This window comes from Bos indicus x Bos taurus, chromosome 2 (genome assembly GCF_003369695.1).
Source record: "Bos indicus x Bos taurus breed Angus x Brahman F1 hybrid chromosome 2, Bos_hybrid_MaternalHap_v2.0, whole genome shotgun sequence".
NCBI lineage: Eukaryota > Metazoa > Chordata > Mammalia > Artiodactyla > Bovidae > Bos > Bos indicus x Bos taurus.
The window spans coordinates 73,507,619-73,526,733 of NC_040077.1; positions in this window are offsets into that span (position 1 = coordinate 73,507,619).

A 19,115-nucleotide genomic window follows, 5' to 3' on the forward strand; every position below is an offset into this window, starting at 1 on the left:
CTGTCGGAAGTGTAAGGTGGATCAGCTGCCTCTAGTGTGGTTGGGTTGGAAGTAAGATGTCCAAGTAGCAACTGGTTCTGGAACTCAGGTGGACAGCTGGCTCATACATCTTTGTGTGTGTGTAAGAGAGGTTCTTTCAATGACTGAAAGAAGAGGGAAGGGGCCAGGCTTCAGGGTGTAACCTTGGCATTAGCAGGTGCAAAGCTAAGCAGGGGCTCTATGTGCAGTTGTGTGGGTTGTGCACTGCCCAAGGATGCCACATCTAAGTGAGTACCATTCACATAATAGAAACCCTAGATTTATATGTCTGGTGTGCTAATTCTCAAAAATGGGAGTAAAATGCCTCATTTTAATAAATATCAGAAAATGATGATGATTTTTTCTATGAATGGCAAAGAACTATCTTAAGAAGGAGCATTTTTTTTAACCTTAGGTTTTTTCAGAAGGGGCATCTTTTTTGATTTGCACAAAGGTATCACGTAGGCTCCCATCATCCCTGAGGTTGGTCGTGTGGACTAGACCAACCCATGGTGGGCAGGAGAAAGAGGGGTGCCCTGGGCTCCTCTCTGGCACACCCATGTCTGGTCTACAGCCCAGCCCCACAAATCTGGCCTCCTTTAGAAATAATCTTCCTGAATTTTTCATTGGGTATTTGGGTGCCTCCATCATGAGGACCTGCAGGCAACTAGGATGAGAAACAAAAGGGGGAGACTATTGAAACAAATACCTTGTTGGAGGTACTGGAAATCGTTTAGGTGAGAGGTAGGAGCGGGGCAGCAGGATGGAGGTGGGGCAGCAGGATGGAGGTGGGGCAGCAGGGTAGCATGGAGTCCAGAGCGTGGAAAGATGACTGGGGACTGGGGAAGACAGGGGCTGGGCCGTGCGACTCTGTTGCATTGTGCTAGGTTGCTTCAGCTGGTCTGACTCTTTGCGACCCCATGGACTGTAGCCCACCAAGCTCCTCTGTCCATGGCCTTCTCCAGGCGAGAATACTAGAGTGGGTTGCCATTTCCTTCTCTAGGGAATCTTCTCGACCCAGGAGTTAAACCCTTGTCTCTTACGTCTCTTGCATAGGCAGGCAGGTTCTTTCCCACTAGCGCCACCTGAGAAGCTAGTCTGTTGTATTGAGCAGGTTTTAAAGCCCAGCCTGGGTCGAGAAAGCTGCCAGTTCCTTACTTTGAGGCGTGTTGCAACTTCCAAACAGTTTTTGCTGGAACACTGGTCCTGAAATACCTGTTGTGGATTTCTGGCATCACTTGAACTGTCTTTCTTTTTCTTCCTCAGATACAACATGTTATGAGGCTGGGCTGTGGGAGGTTTAGAGAACTAGCTGCAAGACTGGGCACAGAATTACTTCTTCCAATGAAAGACCAGGAGCTCTTATGTTCTTAGGGTGACACTCTTTCCAGGAAGCTCCTCAGTTTCCCAGGACACAACTGTCTCCTGTTGTGTCAGCCCTTCGGCTTGGCCAACAAGCTGGTTCTACATCCAGCTTGACTTCTATCTCAGGAATGGCCTTTGTCTTCTAGGATAACACACTGGGTTTGGCAGCTTCTGGTCAATTCACTGAATGTGCATGCCCAAACAACCACCATGGCCCCAGCCAGCCCTGTGATGAGCTTCTGCTTCAGAGGCTAAGAAAAAAGCTCACATTGGGGACACCTGAGACACTTCTTTAATTCTTTTCAAAAATTTTGTTTTATTAGAGCATGGTTGATTAAAAACGTTGTGTTAGTCTTGGATGTACAGCAAAGTGACTCAGTTACACATGGATATACATTCTTTTTCATATTCTTTTCCAATATGGTTTATCACAAGATATTGAATATAGTTCCCTGTGCTCTACACTAGGACCTTTTGGCTATCTATTCTCTATATAATATTTTATATCTGCTAATCCCAATCCTCCAGTCCATCCCTTCCCCTTGGCAGCCACCAGTCTGGTCTCTATGTCCAACCTTGTCCTTCTTAAGTTTGGGCCACACTCCTTCCGCTCATTCTTTTCCTCCCAACACAGCACCCATATCCTGTCCACAGCCATCCCTGAATGCATAGAGCCGCTCCATGGGCAATATTCCTGCATTCTTATGTACTTATTTGTAGCACCTGAATCCCAGAATAGACATTTCCCCATTAAGGAACACAAATAATGGAAGAAGAAAAAAGACACCCGCTTCCTGGAGCAGATTGCTTTGCCCAAAATAGCCCTAGAACAAACGGGCTGCTGAACTACCTCGTGATGAAACCTATGAACATTTGTAGTATTTTACATTGAGCTGAATAATTTATTAATGTTTAATATTTCACAACAGTAAAGCAGAAAACCTGATGAAATTTTCATATCTGCTATTATAAGCTAAATGGATTGAGATGCAGCTGGGTGGTGCTGAGTGCCTGCGAGCAGGTGTAGGCTCCCCCATGTGGCAGACCCATGTGGCCAGAGTAACTCTCCCCTGCCTGTTACCCCACAGGTCCTGTGCACTTGGGAGAACCGGGTGCTTGAGGGTGTCTTCAGTTTGGCTGAACAGCAGGCCCTATTTAGGAAGTGATTTCACTAGGGCCAGGCCTCTTCCTTATTCCTTTAATTTTCCTCACTGCTCTGTTTTGGATGCCTGAATTGTCCATCATTGGTACAGACTGCATTCTTTGTGAGATAATCAACATCCAAGGAAAACGTGACTGGTGATTAACAATAGCCATTAAGTAATAATATGATTAATAATCTGAAAAAGAGTATATATAGTGATAGTGAAAGTCCCTTGGTCATGTCCGACTCTTTGTGACCCCATGAACTATACAGTCCATGGAATTTTCCAGGCCAGAATACTGGAGTGGGTAGCCTATCCCTTCTCCAGGGGATCGTCCCAATCCAGGGATCGAACCCAGGTCTCCTGCATTGCAGGCAGATATTTTTTACCATCTGAGCCACCAGGGAAGCCTGATCAATAATCTGAAAAAGAATATATATATTCTTGAAATAATATGAAATATAATACTATGAAATATATGAAATAACTGAAATAATATGGTGGCCTCACCTTGGGGAGAGTTGAAAGTACTTTTGGTGTCTTAAAGGATAATTGTATTATGTTAAAGCCTCCTTTAGGAGATTTAAATACGAGAAGAATAACATGAGGGAATTTTGGGGAGCCAAAGGGATGCCATGGAATGGACAGATTATTTTTGACCTACTACTATCCAAATAGTCCACTTCAGAAAATGGAGGGAGGCAGGTGCCATCTCTCCTGGCTTCCTGGCAACCAGGGTGCAGGCAGGAACCCAGCCTGAGTCAGCTGGATGTTCCTGCCCAGGACCCTGAAAGTTGCACCACAGGGTTGCTCAGGATAGGAAGACACGGTTCTCTGTAGCTGCGACAGACAGGAGTCCAGTGACAGGGCCACCAGTGGTGGTGGGCCCAGAAGGCTGTTTTCAGGGTCTGAGCTTCTCAAAGTCTTATTCCCCTTCATTTTCTTCTCTATTCCGAACCCGATTCTCCAGGCTTCATCGATTCTGTGAGCTAGCCAAGGCACTGCAATTAAACTTCTTTTTTGCTTCACTTCGCTGGTGGTGTTTTCTGTTATTTGCCTGGCACAACACAGATTATTAGAGCTTTCAATACACTATAAATCACTTTTTTTGTGTGTATGTCTGTGTTTTAGAACTTAACTCAGTGCGTTAGAGAATTAGCAACTGGGGCTTTCAAAAGCCTTCATAGGGAGAGAAACAATTCACTCACAGACCTCATCCTAAGAAGGCTTGGAGCAGAAATCGTTAGTGGGATGAATGAGGTGATTCAGATCTGGGCTAACCCTTAACCTGAACTAGGATGTGGGAGAATTTTGCTTGACATGGTTTCTACCTTTCACACCCTACATTTGGTCCCCGGTATTTATAGAGAGAGGAGGCTGGAGGAATCTTCATAGAAGTGACTTGAAAGATTTTTAAACTAATTGAGAAGATGAATGATTTTGAATAGTGTTTCATTTATTGATTTCCCATTTACTGATGTATACAAATACCAAGTTCCTAGAATAGCAGCTGGCCCATAGGAAGAGAACAGAGTAACAGATACCAGGGGCAGTAGACTATCGGGTAAAATATATACCATCAATGACCTCATTTAACCTCCCTTTATAACCTGGTCTAAATCCCAGCTTGGAGGTTCAAAAAACCACTGAAATGAGTGTGTCAGCATGAACGTGGGTTGAGGACAATTTTTCTTGGCATTTTAGCCATAGGGATGCAGAGAAGCTGAGAGAGAAACTATGTCTTATTTGGTGTGGTTTCAGGCTTCATGAAAGCCAAATCAAAACCAAACTTAAAAGTGGAAAACAGCCCATCACTCTCAACCAAATACAGAAAACTTTTTTTTCTCATAAAACAACTCCTCTTTGGATTCCTGTTCCTTTTGCTCACTGAGTGACATCTTGTGACCTGACCGGGATGGCTACAGGCTGGGAATTCTTGACCACAGTGTGAGTAACTACTGGCCCTTCACTCTCCCCGCTTCTTTAAAGTGCTATCGCCCTCACTCCCCAAAGCCAGACCAGTGAGAACGCCGCACGCAGGCCTGTTCTCTGCCAGTGCTCCTCCTTCAAGGCCATGATGCTGAGGGCTGACCCCCAGATCTCACATCACGTTCCTCCTGAGTCAGGCAGCTCTCTTCCAAGGAGTGTTGCAGGGACCCAAGTTGCTTCCATCTTATGACTTTGCCATCTTGTGCTGCTTGTGCTACAAAAAGGCCAGCCTGGTGTCACTCAGTGGGCAGGTAGGGGGAGAATGTGAAGACTTATGCACCTCATATTCAACCAGATCAGTCTGAAGTGACATGTATCACTTCTGCCCACATTCCATTGGCAAGATATATGGTGCCATCCAAATACAAGGGGAGCTGGGAAATGTAGTCCTGTACCACCCAAATGCAGGGGAAGCGAGGGAATGTTGGCTGGCTCCCAAGCAACAGTGTCATGCTGTGGGCCCATGTTGGTCTGCCACCATCTCTACTCTTCTATCTAATACTGAAACCTTCCCCAACAACCAGCCTTTGATTCACCACCTTGGGGAGAGAAACTACATGAATGAATTTACTCTCTGCCATTAATATATGCTAACATTTTATTATTCCCAGAATACTTAAAATTTTAAAAAGAATAGGAAGATAAAGCAGTGAATCTAAAGGTAGAGGAGGTATTTTGGAATGGGGGATATTCCTGCTATGATATCTTCTGTTAATTTGTAGAGGGACACACATTCATCTATGTGCTAGGGGGATTCACCTCCAAGTCTCCAAGCCTGCCCATATCAGAGAAGGGACAGAAAACATCCCTTTCATAGGTTTTCAAACAAATTCCAGCATAGCTGTGCCCTCAGTGGCTCTGTAAGTCCAGAGGCAGAGCTGCTGGCATCTACTTGGCAAACAGCTTGGTTGATGCTGCCCAGCTCCATTGGAGTGGGCGGGAGATTGATCAGAGCCTCATCCATTTTCCAATGCTGATAGATTTCCTGATTCACTCACTTGGGCCAGACATGCATCTCCTGTAGGCAGTAAAAATGTCAATAACCGCTTTCTTTTTACTCTTCTTTCCAAGCTGGAGACAAGTTTCCATTAAATCCTTAACCCATGCTTTCTTGATTAAATCAAATTTACAGCCAGTGTAGAGGGACAGAATTTCAGCCACATTCACCTTGCCCTCTGTAAAGTACTCTGGACTTGGCTTTTCAACAACTCTCGTATTTTATGCCTCACATATCAGTTTCCAGGCAAGGCCAAGGGCAGGCTCTTGGCTAAGCTTTGGATACGGTGAAGCTTTTTCACCTTCTTTGTGAGCCTTGTGTCCCCAAGACACAGGAAGGGGAGGTGGCAATGCAGTGAGGATGGCTCATGGGGAGGGTGGTGGCATCTGCCTGAGAGTGGGTGACATTGGAGAGAAAGTGGTGACAACTGGGAGAAGCCAGGTTCACTAACTTTTTGGTCATTTAATTAAAGCCAACCATGTCTGTGTTTCTGTCATCTTCTAAGAAACTGAGCTGATAGAGAAATTTATACTTGAGTATTAAAGACTCTGATGCTGGGAGGGATTGGGGGCAAGAGGAGAAGGGGACGACAGAGGATGAGATGGCTGGATGGCATCACCGACTTGATGGACATGGGTTTGGGTGAACTCCGGGAGTTGGTGATGGACAGGGAGGCCTGATGTGCTGCAATTCATGGGGTCGCAAAGAGTCGGACACGACTGAGTGACTGAACTGAACTGAACTGACTAAGGACTAATCAGAGTTAATGTTACCGATTACTCAACTCCATGTCAGTCACTACGCTAACCAGTTTATACATGACCTCAGCTAATAGTTCCTGTAAGCCTACAAAGAAAGTACTATGACTATCTTCATCTTACAGATGAGGAAATGGGACTCAAGAAGAGGATAAATAACCTTCCCAAGGCCACACATCAGTGAGTGCTGGAGCTAGGAGGGGACTCCCTAAGCCTGGCTCCAGAGCCCATTCTTTTGCCTGCTGTCCTACTGTGCAATTGCAAGAGTTTCTTTGGAAAAGAATCTGTATCTCTCTCTCTATCTATATATATGTATATACACACACACACATATGTATATATGTGCATATATATATGTTTATCTCCAGGGTATCTTCCTTACCCAGGGATTGAACCCGCATCTCCTGCATTGCAGGCAGATTCTTTACCATCTGAGCCACCAAGGAAGCCAAATATATATAAATAACTTAGCTCTATACCTGAAATAACACAACACTGTAAATCAACTGTACTTCAATAAAAAAATGAACTGAAAAAAGGAAGAGCTTCTATGTCATTGCTCCCAGAAATGGTTGCATTTTAAAAGGGTCAAGAATGAAGATAATGGAATAAAGCAATGCTGGTGGCCACTTGACAGGGAGGTGAGGGAGACCTTTTGGGCTGGAAAGTCTTTACAACATGTCTTTCAAATCATGCCAAGCCTTTGGTGCAGTTTGTTGTCTATTGATAAGCCCAGTCTGTGATCATGTCCAAGATGGAGAGTGTTACACTCATTCTTTTTTTTTTTTTTAATTGAAGGAGAGTTGATTTACAATTTCATATTAGTTTCAAGTGTACATCGAAGTATTACATTTATCACACACACACACACACACACACACATGGGCTTCCCAGGTGGCTCAGAGGTAAGAATCCGCCTGCCAATGCAGGAAACACAAGAGATGTGGGTTTAATTCCTAGGTCAGGAAGATACTCTAGAATAGGAAATGGCAATCTGCTCCAGTATTATTGCTTGGAAAATCCCATGGACAGAGGAGCCTGGCTGGCTACAGTCAATGAGGTTGCAAAATGTAGGACATGACTGAGTGAGCACACACATATACATACATACATTCTTTTTCATTATAGGTTATTACAAGATATTGGGTATAGTTCTCTGTGCTATACAGTTGGTCCTTATTGGTTATTTATTTTGTATATAGTAGTGTGTATATGTTACATTTGGAGAAGGCAATGGCACCCCACTCCAGTACTCTTGGCTGGAAAATCCCATGGGTGGAGGAGCCTGTTAGGCTGCAGTCCATGGTGTCGAGAAGAATTGGACACGACTGAGCGACTTCACTTTTACTTTTCACTTTCATACATTGGAGAAGGAAATGGCAACCCACTTCAGTGTTCTTGCCTGGAGAATCCCAAGGACGGTGGAGCCTGGTGGGCTGCTGTCTATGGGGTCCCACAGAGTCAGACATGACTGAAGCGACTTAGCAGCAGCAGAAGCATATGTTACATTACAAAGGTCTGTCTAGTCAAAGCTATAGTTTTTCCAGCAGTCATGTATGGATGTGAGGGTTAGACTATAAAGAAACCTGAGCACTGAAGGATTGATGCTTTTGAACTATGGTGTTGGAGAAGACTCTTGAGAGTCCCTTGGACTGCAAGGAGATCCAACCAGTCCATCCTAAAGGAAATTACTCCTGAATATTCATTGGAAGGACTGATGCTGAAGCTGAAACTTCAATACTTTGGTCACCTGATGTGAAGAACTGACTCATTTGGAAAGACCCTGATGTGGGACAGATTGAAGGTGGGAGGAGAAGGGGACAACAGAGGATGAGATGGTTGGATGGCATCACTAGTGCAATGGACATGACTTTGAGTAGGCTCTGGGAGTTGGTGATTGACAGGGAAGCCTGGCATGCTGCAGTCCATGGGGCTGCAAAGAGTTGGACATGACTGAGTGACTGAACTGAACTGAACTGAACTGAGTGTGTATATGTTAATCCCAAACTCGTAATTTATCCCTCCACTTTCCCTTCGGTAACTATAAGATTGTTCTGTATGTCTGTTAAGTCTGTTTCTGTTCTGTAATAAGTTCATTTATATCATTTAAAAAAGATTACTATGTAAGTGATATCATATGATATTTGTCTTTTTCTGACCTACTTCACTTAGTGTGATAATCTCTATGTTCATCCATGTTGCTGCAAATGATATTATTTAATGTTTTTTATGGCTGAGTAGTATTCCATTGCATATATGTACCACATTTTTTTTACCCATTTGTTAATGGACATTTAGTTTGCTTTTGTGTCTTGGCTATTGTGAGTAGTGCTGCAGTGAATATCAGAGTGCATGTATTTTTTGAATTATGGTTTTCTCTGGATACATGACCAGAAGTAGGATTGTTGGATCATATGAGAACTTAATTTTTAGTTTTCTGAAGACCCTCTTTACTGTTCTCCACAGTGGCTGCACCAATTCACATTCCCACCAACAGTGTAGGAGGGTTCTTTTTTTCCACACTCTCTCCAGCATTGGTTATTTGCATACTTTTGGATGATGAGGCAGGCCATCCTCATTCTTTTTATTTTATTTTACTTTTAACTGGAGGATAATTACTTCACAATACTGTGTGTGGCTTATGCCATACATCAATATGAATCAGCCATAGGCATACCCATGTCCCCAACCTCTTAAACCTCTTACCACCTCCTTCCCCATCCCACCCCTCTAGGTTGTTACAGAGCACTGACTTTGGGTTCCCTGTGTCACACAGCAAATTCCCACTGGAATCTACTTTACATATGGTAATGTGTATGTTTCAATGCTACTCTCTCAAATAATTCCACCTTCTCCTTCCCCCACTGTGTCCATAAGTCTGCTCTCCATGTCTGCATCTCCATTGCTTCCCTGTAGGCAGGTTCACCAGCACCATCTTTCTAGATTTCATATATAGCATCATCCTCATTCTTAATTCTCAGGTGTGGAGTTGGAAGAGTCCAGATCAGTTTTGAGCTGGTCATGAATGGGTTGGAAGGAACGCAGAGAGACATAGAGGAGCCCAGTCACCACCTTTCAGTCTCTGAATTTGTGTTTTCCTCACACTAGTGTTGGTGCATTTTCACACTTTAAAAAAAATCAGCCTTGAGTCAGATTCTTCAACCTATGATTATATGAGCGTCCTTCCAAATGGATGTGACTACTAGAGTAAGAGTAGGATATTAGTTTTGCATGGGTGGCCATTCTGGAAAAGCATTTAGAGCCCTCACTTGTGCAGAGAGCTTTGGGGGTGGGGGCCACTGGGGTGCGAGGGTCAGTGGCCCCGCCCCTACCCAAACACCCTGGTGGCTTCTTAGGGAGAGCCTCTACCACTAATAGTTAGCAAACAGATAATATAAGAAGCTCCCTCCTAGGTGCTTCTGGGGACATTCAGTCATTTGCCCCTGAAGCCTTGTAGGGATAACAAAGGCCCAGGGAGTTAAAGTGGTCAGGGAAGGAGGTTAGGGGAAGACCCGGACTTAGCCTGGGCTGCTTTGCCGGGCGGGTAGTGGGTGTGGAATGTTGCTGCCTATGGGACCAGGGCTGCGGCTGGTGGCAGCGTCTGAGGGGAAGGAACCCAGGTGTTACTGTCCCTGTGTCTCTGTGTGCTGCCACCTCCCCCTTGAAGTAACCCCGGGCTGAGGTGAACAGCCTCAAGGAACAGGATGGGTCGAGGGTTTGGATTGGACCTTGCAGACAGCCATCTTTCTGAGTCTTGCCATGACCTTTCCTCTGTGGAGTACATTCATGGTATCTTCCTCTTCTGTAAGGACATGAGTCCTCTTGGATTAGGACACCACACTTATGACCTGCATAGCGTTGTGCACAAGGACATCAGGCCAAGTAGCAAGGTGACGGGGCCCTGCTGACTTAGCTTTGCACCTGGTATGGAGCAGAGCCTACACAGAGAAAAGGGCACAGTTTTTCCAGTTTTCCTATAAGTCGTGTGTCCTCACCTTACTGTGCTCCTCCCACCCCTGCTGCAGCCTTGACTCAGAGGAGGGCCTTGATGTAATTTCCCCAAAGGTTCTACCTAGCCTGGATCTGCTCTGGGTTTGGGTATCCTAGACACCCTACATTTGGGATGGGATCCTGAGAAGTGGTGAAGGACAGCCAAGAGGAGTGTCCACTGCTACTGTTGTTCCCTAGGTAGAATGGCCATTCCTGAAAGGAAGATGTGTGGAAGTGAGTAAAGGTGACTTGCCTGGGTCATAGTCTGATAGGCCTGTCATAACAGTTTAGCACTCACTGGGGTGCTTCACTGGCAGAAATTAATTTTCTTAGAGTTCTGGAAGCTGGAAGTCCAAGCTCTGGGTGCTACAGGGTTGGTTTCTGGGGAGAGCTGTCTCCTTGCCTGGCAGATGGCTGTCTCTCTCTGTGTCCTGACATGACCTTCCCTCTGTGTATGCACATTCTGGCATCTCTTCTTGTAAGGACATGGGTCCTATTGGATTAGGACCTCACTCTTATGACCTCATTAACCTTGATGACCCTCTTAAAAGCCTGATCTCCAAATACAGTCAAAGTGGGGCTGAGGCTACAACATATGATTTGGGTGGGTGGGTGTGTGCATGCTAAGTCACTTCAATCATGTCCTACTCTTTGTGACCCTATGGACTATATAGCCTGCCAGGCTGCTCTGTCCGTGGGATTCTCCAGGCAAGAATACTGAAACGGGTTGCCATTTCCTACTCCAGGGATCCTCCCGACTCAGGGATTGAACCTGCGTCTCTTATATCTTTTGCACTGGCAGGCATTATCTTTACCACTAACGCCACCTGGGAAGCCCCTAGGTGGGTGGGTGGAGGAGACAGTTCAGTCCGTAACAGCAGGGAATGCTTGCAATTTTGTTCGTGCTTTTGTAGTATCAGCCAAGTGTGTGTGTGTGTGTGTGTGTGTGTGTGTGTGATTCCAACTACTTTGCAATCTTCCAAAGCAAGGCTGTGTTTGAAAAGCCTTTTCTTAGCTGCTGTCCTCATAGCCCCCCAACCTTCCACCAGCGGGCCAAACACAGGAGGCACTGAATAAATGTGTGTGAACCAACCCCCCAGTGAAGCTTTCTGGTGGATACTGTTGCCAAAGATGACTCTCGACCACTCATCCATGGCTTTCTGTAGATGGGATCTGGGAGAACCCGGCTGGAGAGAATGCTCTGATTGGTTCACTCTTTGAAGGAAGGTAATGAAATTTTCAGAAGGGAAATGAACTCTCATTTCGGTCAGTTCACACTTCAATCTCACTTTGTTAAGCAACATTATTTATTCAGTAGCCTTTGGAACTCACATGCTTTGTATTTAATGGGTCCAATTATGCTCTTTATGGCATGTCTGTGAAAGGTGCCATTTTTACTATTTGAAAGTTGATTTGATGTGATCTTGGATGTTATCTTACTCCATGCGGGAGAGGCCCTTGTAGCCCCCAGACTCCAGTAGTAAGAATGAGCAGAGAAAGAAGCTTTTTTCTATCTGCATAATTCTAGAATTGCCATTGACAAAGGTCCTGAAGGATGCAGATCTTTCACTTATTCAAAGACTGTTCATTTTTCATTTTATTAAATACTAGAGTAGCTTATTTTTCTGAATGGCAAAAAAACTGATACACCTTAAAAATGTAAACAAAGAAGAATAGTATAAAAATTAGTGATGACTCATAACTCTGCCACTTAGGGACAACCTTAGAGGTTCGAATGTGTTACCATTTGATTTTCTTCCTAAGATCATGCACATGTATATGTATGTTCATCCCCTGCCTTTTTCATAAGAAAGCATAATATATATGATCTAAATGTTTCCTTCCCCTAATTTAAAAATATTTTAATCAAGAAAAATTCCAAATATGTACTAAAGCAGATTGTATAATATATTGCTTCTCTGTGACTAATCTTAAAAAATTTTTTAGATTTATTACAAAACATTGGCTATATTTCCCTGTGCTGTACAATCTATCATTTTTTAAATTTTGATTGATTTATTTATGTACGTCTGCACTGAGTCTCCATCATTGTGTGAGGGCTTTTCTCTAGTTACGGTGCGTGGGCTTCTCATTGTGGTGACTTCTCTTGCTGTAGAACATGGGCTCTAGGGTGGATGGGCTGCAGTAGTTTCGGCACATGGGCTCAGTAGTTGTGGCTCCTGGGTTCTAGAGCACAGGCTCGGTAGCTGTGGTCAGGGGCTTAGTTGTGCAGTGGCATGTGGGATCTTCCTGGACCAGGGATTGAACCCATGTCTCCTGCATTGGCAGGCAGATTCTTTACCTCTGAGCCACTAGGGGAGCCCCTGTACAATGTATTCTTGTTTCTTATCTGTTCTACACATAGTAGTTTGTATCTTTTAATCCTATACTCCTATCTTGCCCGCCCCCTTCTCTGTCCCCACTGGTAACCACTAGTTTGTTTTCTATATCTGTAAGTCTGTTTTGCATATACATTTATTTGTATTATTCTTTAGATTTCACATAAAAATGATACCATATGGTATTTGTCTTCCTCTGTCTGACTTATTTTTCACTCACTTATATATCACTAAGCATAATATTCTCTAGGTCCATCCTTGTGGCTGCAAATGGCAGAATTTCATTCATTTTTATGGTTGCATAATGTTCATTTGTGGCTAATCTTGTTTTGTCTGTATTTTAATTTACCCCCTCCCCAGATTATTTTGAAGCAAATCCTAGCCATCATATAATTTATTCAGTAACTTTCTCCCTAAAAGATAGAGATACTTCAGAAATAACAATATTTTTCTCATGCTTAAATAATTAACAGCAATATCTTAGAAATTCTCAAATATCAGTCACTGTTAAAATGTCTTTGTCTTACAGTGATTTGTCTGAATCAGGATCAAGTTTTCTACTTGTAACTGGCTGTTTTGGTTATGTCTCTTCAATCTTTTTCATCCATAGTTTCCACCTTGATTTTTTTTCTCCTTGCAGTTTACTTGTTGAAGAAACTTGTCATCTGTTCTATAGAATTTCTGTCTGAATTTTGCTGATTTCTTCCCTATGGCATCATTTATAATGTTCCCTTAAATTGCTAGTTCAATCTCAAACCTTGATCAGATTCAGATTCCATCCTTATTAGTCAAGTCTACTTCATAAATGGTATTGTGAACACACCCAGGAGGCACATAAAGTCTGCTGCTATCTCACTTTGAAATGTTACCTAGATCTATTATTTGTAGCTGAATTCTTTTCCCCCTCCTATTCATATGTTCTAGTCCCAACCCACAGTACCTCAGAATGTAACTGTATTTGGAGGCAAGGTGGCTAAGTTGAAATGAAGTCATTAGGTGTTCTTATACAAACAGGGGGCTTCCCTGGTGTTCACAAGTAAAGAATCCACCTGCCAATGCAGCAGATGTGGGTTCGATCCCTGGGTTGGGAAGATCCCCTGGAGTAGGCAATGGCAACCCACACCAGTATTCTTGCCTGGGAAATTACATGGACAGAGGAGCCTGAAGGGCTGCAGTCCATGGGGTTGCAAAAGAGTCAGACACAACTTGACAAATGTACAACAACAGATACAAAGAGGCAGTATGGACACAGACGCACACAGAGGGATGACCATGTGGGGACACAAGGAGAAGATGGCTCCACAAGCCAAGAAAGGACGCTTCAGACACACTAGCACTGCCGACGCCTTGATCATACTTCCAGCCACCAGAGCTGTGAAAAAATAAATTCCTGTCATTTTAAGCACCCCTGACCCCTGGTCTGTGGTACATTGTCAGGGCAGCTGTAGAAAACTGATACATCTATAAATTCATTAGACAATATATAATATATAAAATTGTTATATATTATAATCCTACCATATCTATTGTTTATCAGCTAAATAAATAAAACTGTAAAGATAAATTTTCCTCCAGTCACTATTTGGTCACCCATGGGGAAAATTAGCACAGGAAGAACAAGATAGATGCTTTATTCTTTTCCTTTATGTCCTAGTTTTCAAAATAATGGTTTGGTCTCTTATTATCCCCCCAAAATGAGTGACAGTTTTTTTTTCTTTTTTGTTTTTAGTATCAAATAGATTTTAAAATATTTGATGTGTTTCAATATACCTTTAATATATCATAAACATCTTTGTATGTCAATATAATTCTAAATGATTAGCTTTAATGACTACATGATTTTCCCATATATGAATGCATTAGAATTTATATAACCATTTCTTACTGTTAGACATTTACATTACAACCCTTTTGATTTAGTGTTTCCACTCAAGTTCAGTCTTGCTCTCGCAAATAAATACATTTTTCCCTGAAGCAAGGTAGTACTTTCCCTAATTTATTTGAAAAGGTGAAATTAGTAGATTAATTTTTAATGACGACTATGGTATGAAAGGCAGTCTGGTTAGTTGAGTGGCCTTTTTATTGAAGCTTGAAAGATCTTTTCTAGTCTGTCTATTTAAAATATTCATACCATGGGTGAGGGGAAAATCTCTTTTTTTCTCTCAAGATTTGAAGTTCTTCATCAAGGACAGAAGATAAAATAAGACTGGCAATTAAGCTCAAATAGTCATTAAGAGTGAAAAAATGATGGTGGCAAGTTACTTTTTGATATTTCTACATTTGCTTGAATGTTTTCATTTTTGAAAATCAGTGTTCTTGCTTTGAAAGAAACCATTGCTACCTTCGCTAATCCTTCTTAGTGGTAGGAACCAAGTCCACGGCCAACTTTGTCCATCACTGTGAGGACCAGAGCAGCTCTGGGTCAGGTGGCTGTCCATCCTGATATGCCTGGATTGTTATAGTTTGTGCCTATTCTGAAGCAGCTCCTCATAATGTCCCCTTTCACTCTCAAAAGAGTCCTGGTATGGTCAAGAAATTATATAATCATCCTAGATATTAACAGTCTTGTTTCCTTCTACCTGTTCAGATTTCTTCATGTCACAGTTTCCTCTAAGACAAGAGGTGCTAGTGAAGAACAAACTTCTTCCTGTCCACCCAGATGTCCCCTCTCCCCACAATCATGTGGCTATAATTAGTTTCCCCCAACTTTTGCTTATTTTTCGTTTAAGCAAATTTCTACCATCTCCCTCCTCATCCACTATTTTTTTTTTTTTTTATCATAGTCCCTTCAACAGGGCACAAAGCTGTCAGAGTAGGGAGGAAATTGCTGTGTAACAGATCTGAGTAGGATTGGGTCCACGCGGAAAACTGAGGCTGGAAGGGTGATTGTCTGCGCCAAGGCAGCACAACTAGGGAGTGAGAGCAGGACAAGGACCAGGGTCTCCCAATTTCTCTGCCAACTTATCTTGGCTATGTCATCCTTTTAATAATTGCTGGCAAATTTGATGTTTTGAAGAAGATGGGACCCTACCTCCCTTCCCCTCACTTTTGCCATCAGGTGATGAATTAGAATGAAAATATGTTTCACATCTAGTTCTGCTATAGGTGCTTTATTTACTACCAAATTCGTGTTTACTAGAAGCAGGCACAGAAGAGTTCTACAACTTCTCTCTGTAAACTTTGTCAAGTCCACACCAAATTCTTAGGCTCTTTGACAAGCACCTTGCAAAAAATGTTCACTTAGAAGCAGAGGCAACAGTATTCTGATGGCAGAATCAGAAATTTCTGGTTGGGTCGGGTGACAGCATCTTATGTTGAGGGCGATGAGAGAATGCAGTCTAGACCTGGAGCCATGGACGAAATCTGCTGGGTTTGACAGATTATTTCTTGTAAGGATGTGAACTCCCATCTGCCTTTCTAGCCAATTGCAGTCCTTGAGTACCATGTACTGAACCAGTGAAGGTATATTTCTCACAGTGGGGAAAGGATGGTTCACAGCAGCCCTTCAGCCTGGTCCTTTCCTTTGGGCAGGGTGCTGGAATGCCTCTGGGAAAGGAAGAAGGAAGGTAAAAGTTCTTGTAAACATGCTAATTTCAAGCCATGCAGATAACATTAATGGTAACTAACAGGGGAGTCCTTACCTGTGGAATGTTGTTAGCAGGATGTACCTGGTCTGTGTAAGGTTGCTTATGATAAGGAAACTTGGAATCTAGGGATTTTTTTTATCAGAAGTTTTTATCTGTATGGATACCAGAGGATGCACTGTTTAGCCTAAGGAATGAGAGAGAGCACAGTGTCAAATAAGGCTCTCAAGAATCAGAGATCTCACCCAGTATCAAAAATTTTGACTCCCTGGAAACTGTCCAGTAGGCTATATGACAATTTGAGTGTGAAAACAGACATATTTCCTAATCTAAGCGTATCCCTTTTGCATGAGAGATGTGGCTACATGCCATACCCCAGAGTCTTGTTAATGTAACAAAAAAGAATCTAGGAAGCTTATATCGGGGACAGGGGTGGGTCTAGACCCTTCCTTGCATCACTTCTGCTTCACAATTGCTTGTATTTTTGAAAGACAAAGTATCAAAATTTTTGATACTGGGTAAGATCTCTGATTCTTGAGAGCCTTATTTGACACTGTGCTCTCTCTCATTCCTTAGGCTAAACAGTGCATCCTCTGGTATCCATACAGATAAAAACTTCTGAGAGGCAACATCTTATTCTATTCTGGAGTGTGGATTTTTTATTTACTCATTTATTTTATTGTGTATTTTTATTTTTTAAAATTTATTTATTTTTTATTTGAAGGATAATTGCTTTACATAATTTTGTCATTTTCTGTCAAACATCAGCATAAATCAGCCTTTTAAAATAGTGATATCTGTTTACTAAAGTAAAGGAGAAGCAAAGGGGGAAAAGTATCATTTCACATTCCCTATGAACCATTAATGGGAGAAGGCAATGGCACCCCACTCCAGTACTCTTGCCTGGCAAATTCCATGGATGGAGGAGCCTGGTAGGCTGCAGTCCATGGGGTCGCTGAGTTGGACATGACTGAGTGACTTCACTTTCACTTTTCACTTTTATGCACTGGAGAAGGAAATGGCAACCCACTCCAGTGTTCTTGCCTGGAGAATCCCAGGGACGGGGCAGCCTGGTGGGCTGCCGTCTATGGGGTCACACAGAGTCAGACACGACTGAAGCGACTTAGCAGCAGCAGGAGCAGCAGCATGAGCCATTAATATTACCCAGTGAAAGTGAAAGTGTTAGTCACTCAGTCATGTCTGACACTTTGTGAATCCGAGGACTGTAGCCCACCAGGCTTCTCTATCCATGGCATTCTCCAGGCAAGAATACTACAGTGGATAGCCATTCCCTTCTCCAGGGGATCTTACCGACCCAGGGATCAAACCTGAGACTCCTGCTTGAAGGCAGGTTCTTTACCATCTGAGCCACTAGGGAATATCAGTGATTCAATAAGACTCTTTCCACTTTAAGTAAATGAAAAAAATTAACCCCTGTAAATAGCCCCACTTCTAATTTTTGAAATTTTAAAAACCTTTTTATTTTATATTGGAGTATAGCAGATTAACAATATTGTGATAGTTTCAGGTAGACAGCAAAGGGGCTTAGCCATACACATATATGTATCCATTCTCCCCCAAACTCCCCTCCCATCCAGGCTGCCACATAACATTGAGCAGTTTCCTGTGCTATACAGTAGGTGCTATATAGTAGGTCCTTGTTTGTTATCCATTAAAAATTTTATTTTTTTAAATTGAAGGATAATTGCTTTACAGAATTTTGTTGTTTTCTGTCAAACCTCAACATGAATCAGCCATCAGTTCAGTTCAGTTCAGTTCAGTCACTCAGTAATGTCTGACTCTTTGTGATCCTATGGACTGCAACATGCCAGGCTTCCCTGTCCATTACCAACTCCTGGAGTTTACTCAAACTCATGTCCATTGAGTTGATGATGCCATCCAGCCATCTCATCCTCTGTCGCCCCCTTTGCCTCCCGCCTTCAATCTTTCCCAGCATCAGGGTCTTTTCAAATGAGTCAGTTCTTTGCATCAGGTGGCCAAAGTATTGGAGTTTCAGCTTCAGCATCAGTCCTTCCAAAGAATATTCAGGACTGATTTCCTTTAGGATGAACTGGTTGGATCTCCTTGCAGTCCAAGGGACTCTCAAGAGTCTTCTCCAACACCATAGTTCAGAAGCATCAGTCTTCGGTACTCAGCTTTCTTTATAGTCCAACATTCATATCCATACATGACTACTGGAAAAACCATAGTCTTGACTAGATGGACCTTTGTCAGCAAAGTAATGTCTCTGCTTTTTAAAATGCTGTCTAGGTTAGTCCTAGTTCTTCTCCCAAGGAGCAAGTGTCTTTTAATTTCATGGCTGCAGTTACCATCTGCAGTGATTTGGGAGCTCCCCAAAATAAAGTCTGTCACTTCCACTGTTTCCCCATCTATTTCCCATGAAGTGATGGGACCAGATGCCATGATCTTCGTTTTCTGAATGTTGAGTTTTAAGTCAACTTTTTCACTCTCCTCTTTCACTTTTCATCAAGAGGCTCTTTAGTTCTTCTTCACTTTCTGCCCATAAAAGTGGTGAGTGAAAGTGAAGTCGCTCAGTTGTGTCAGACTCTTTGTGACCCCATGGACTGTAGCCTACCAGGCTCCTCCCTCCATGGGATTCTCTAGGCGAGAGTACTGGAGTGGGTTGCCATTTTCTTCTCCAGGGGATCTTCCCGACCCAGGGATCGAACCCGGGTCTCCCGCATTCCAGGCAGACGCTTTAACCTCTGAGCCACCAGGGAAGCATAAAGGTGGTGCCATCTGCATATCTGAGGTTATTGATATTTCTCCCAGCAATCTTGAATCAGCTATAGGTATACATATATCCCCTCCCTTTTGAGGCTCCCTTCTATCTCCCTCCCCATCCCACCCCTCTAGGTTGATACAGAGCCCTTGTTTGAGTTTCCTGAGCCATACAGCAAATTCCTGTT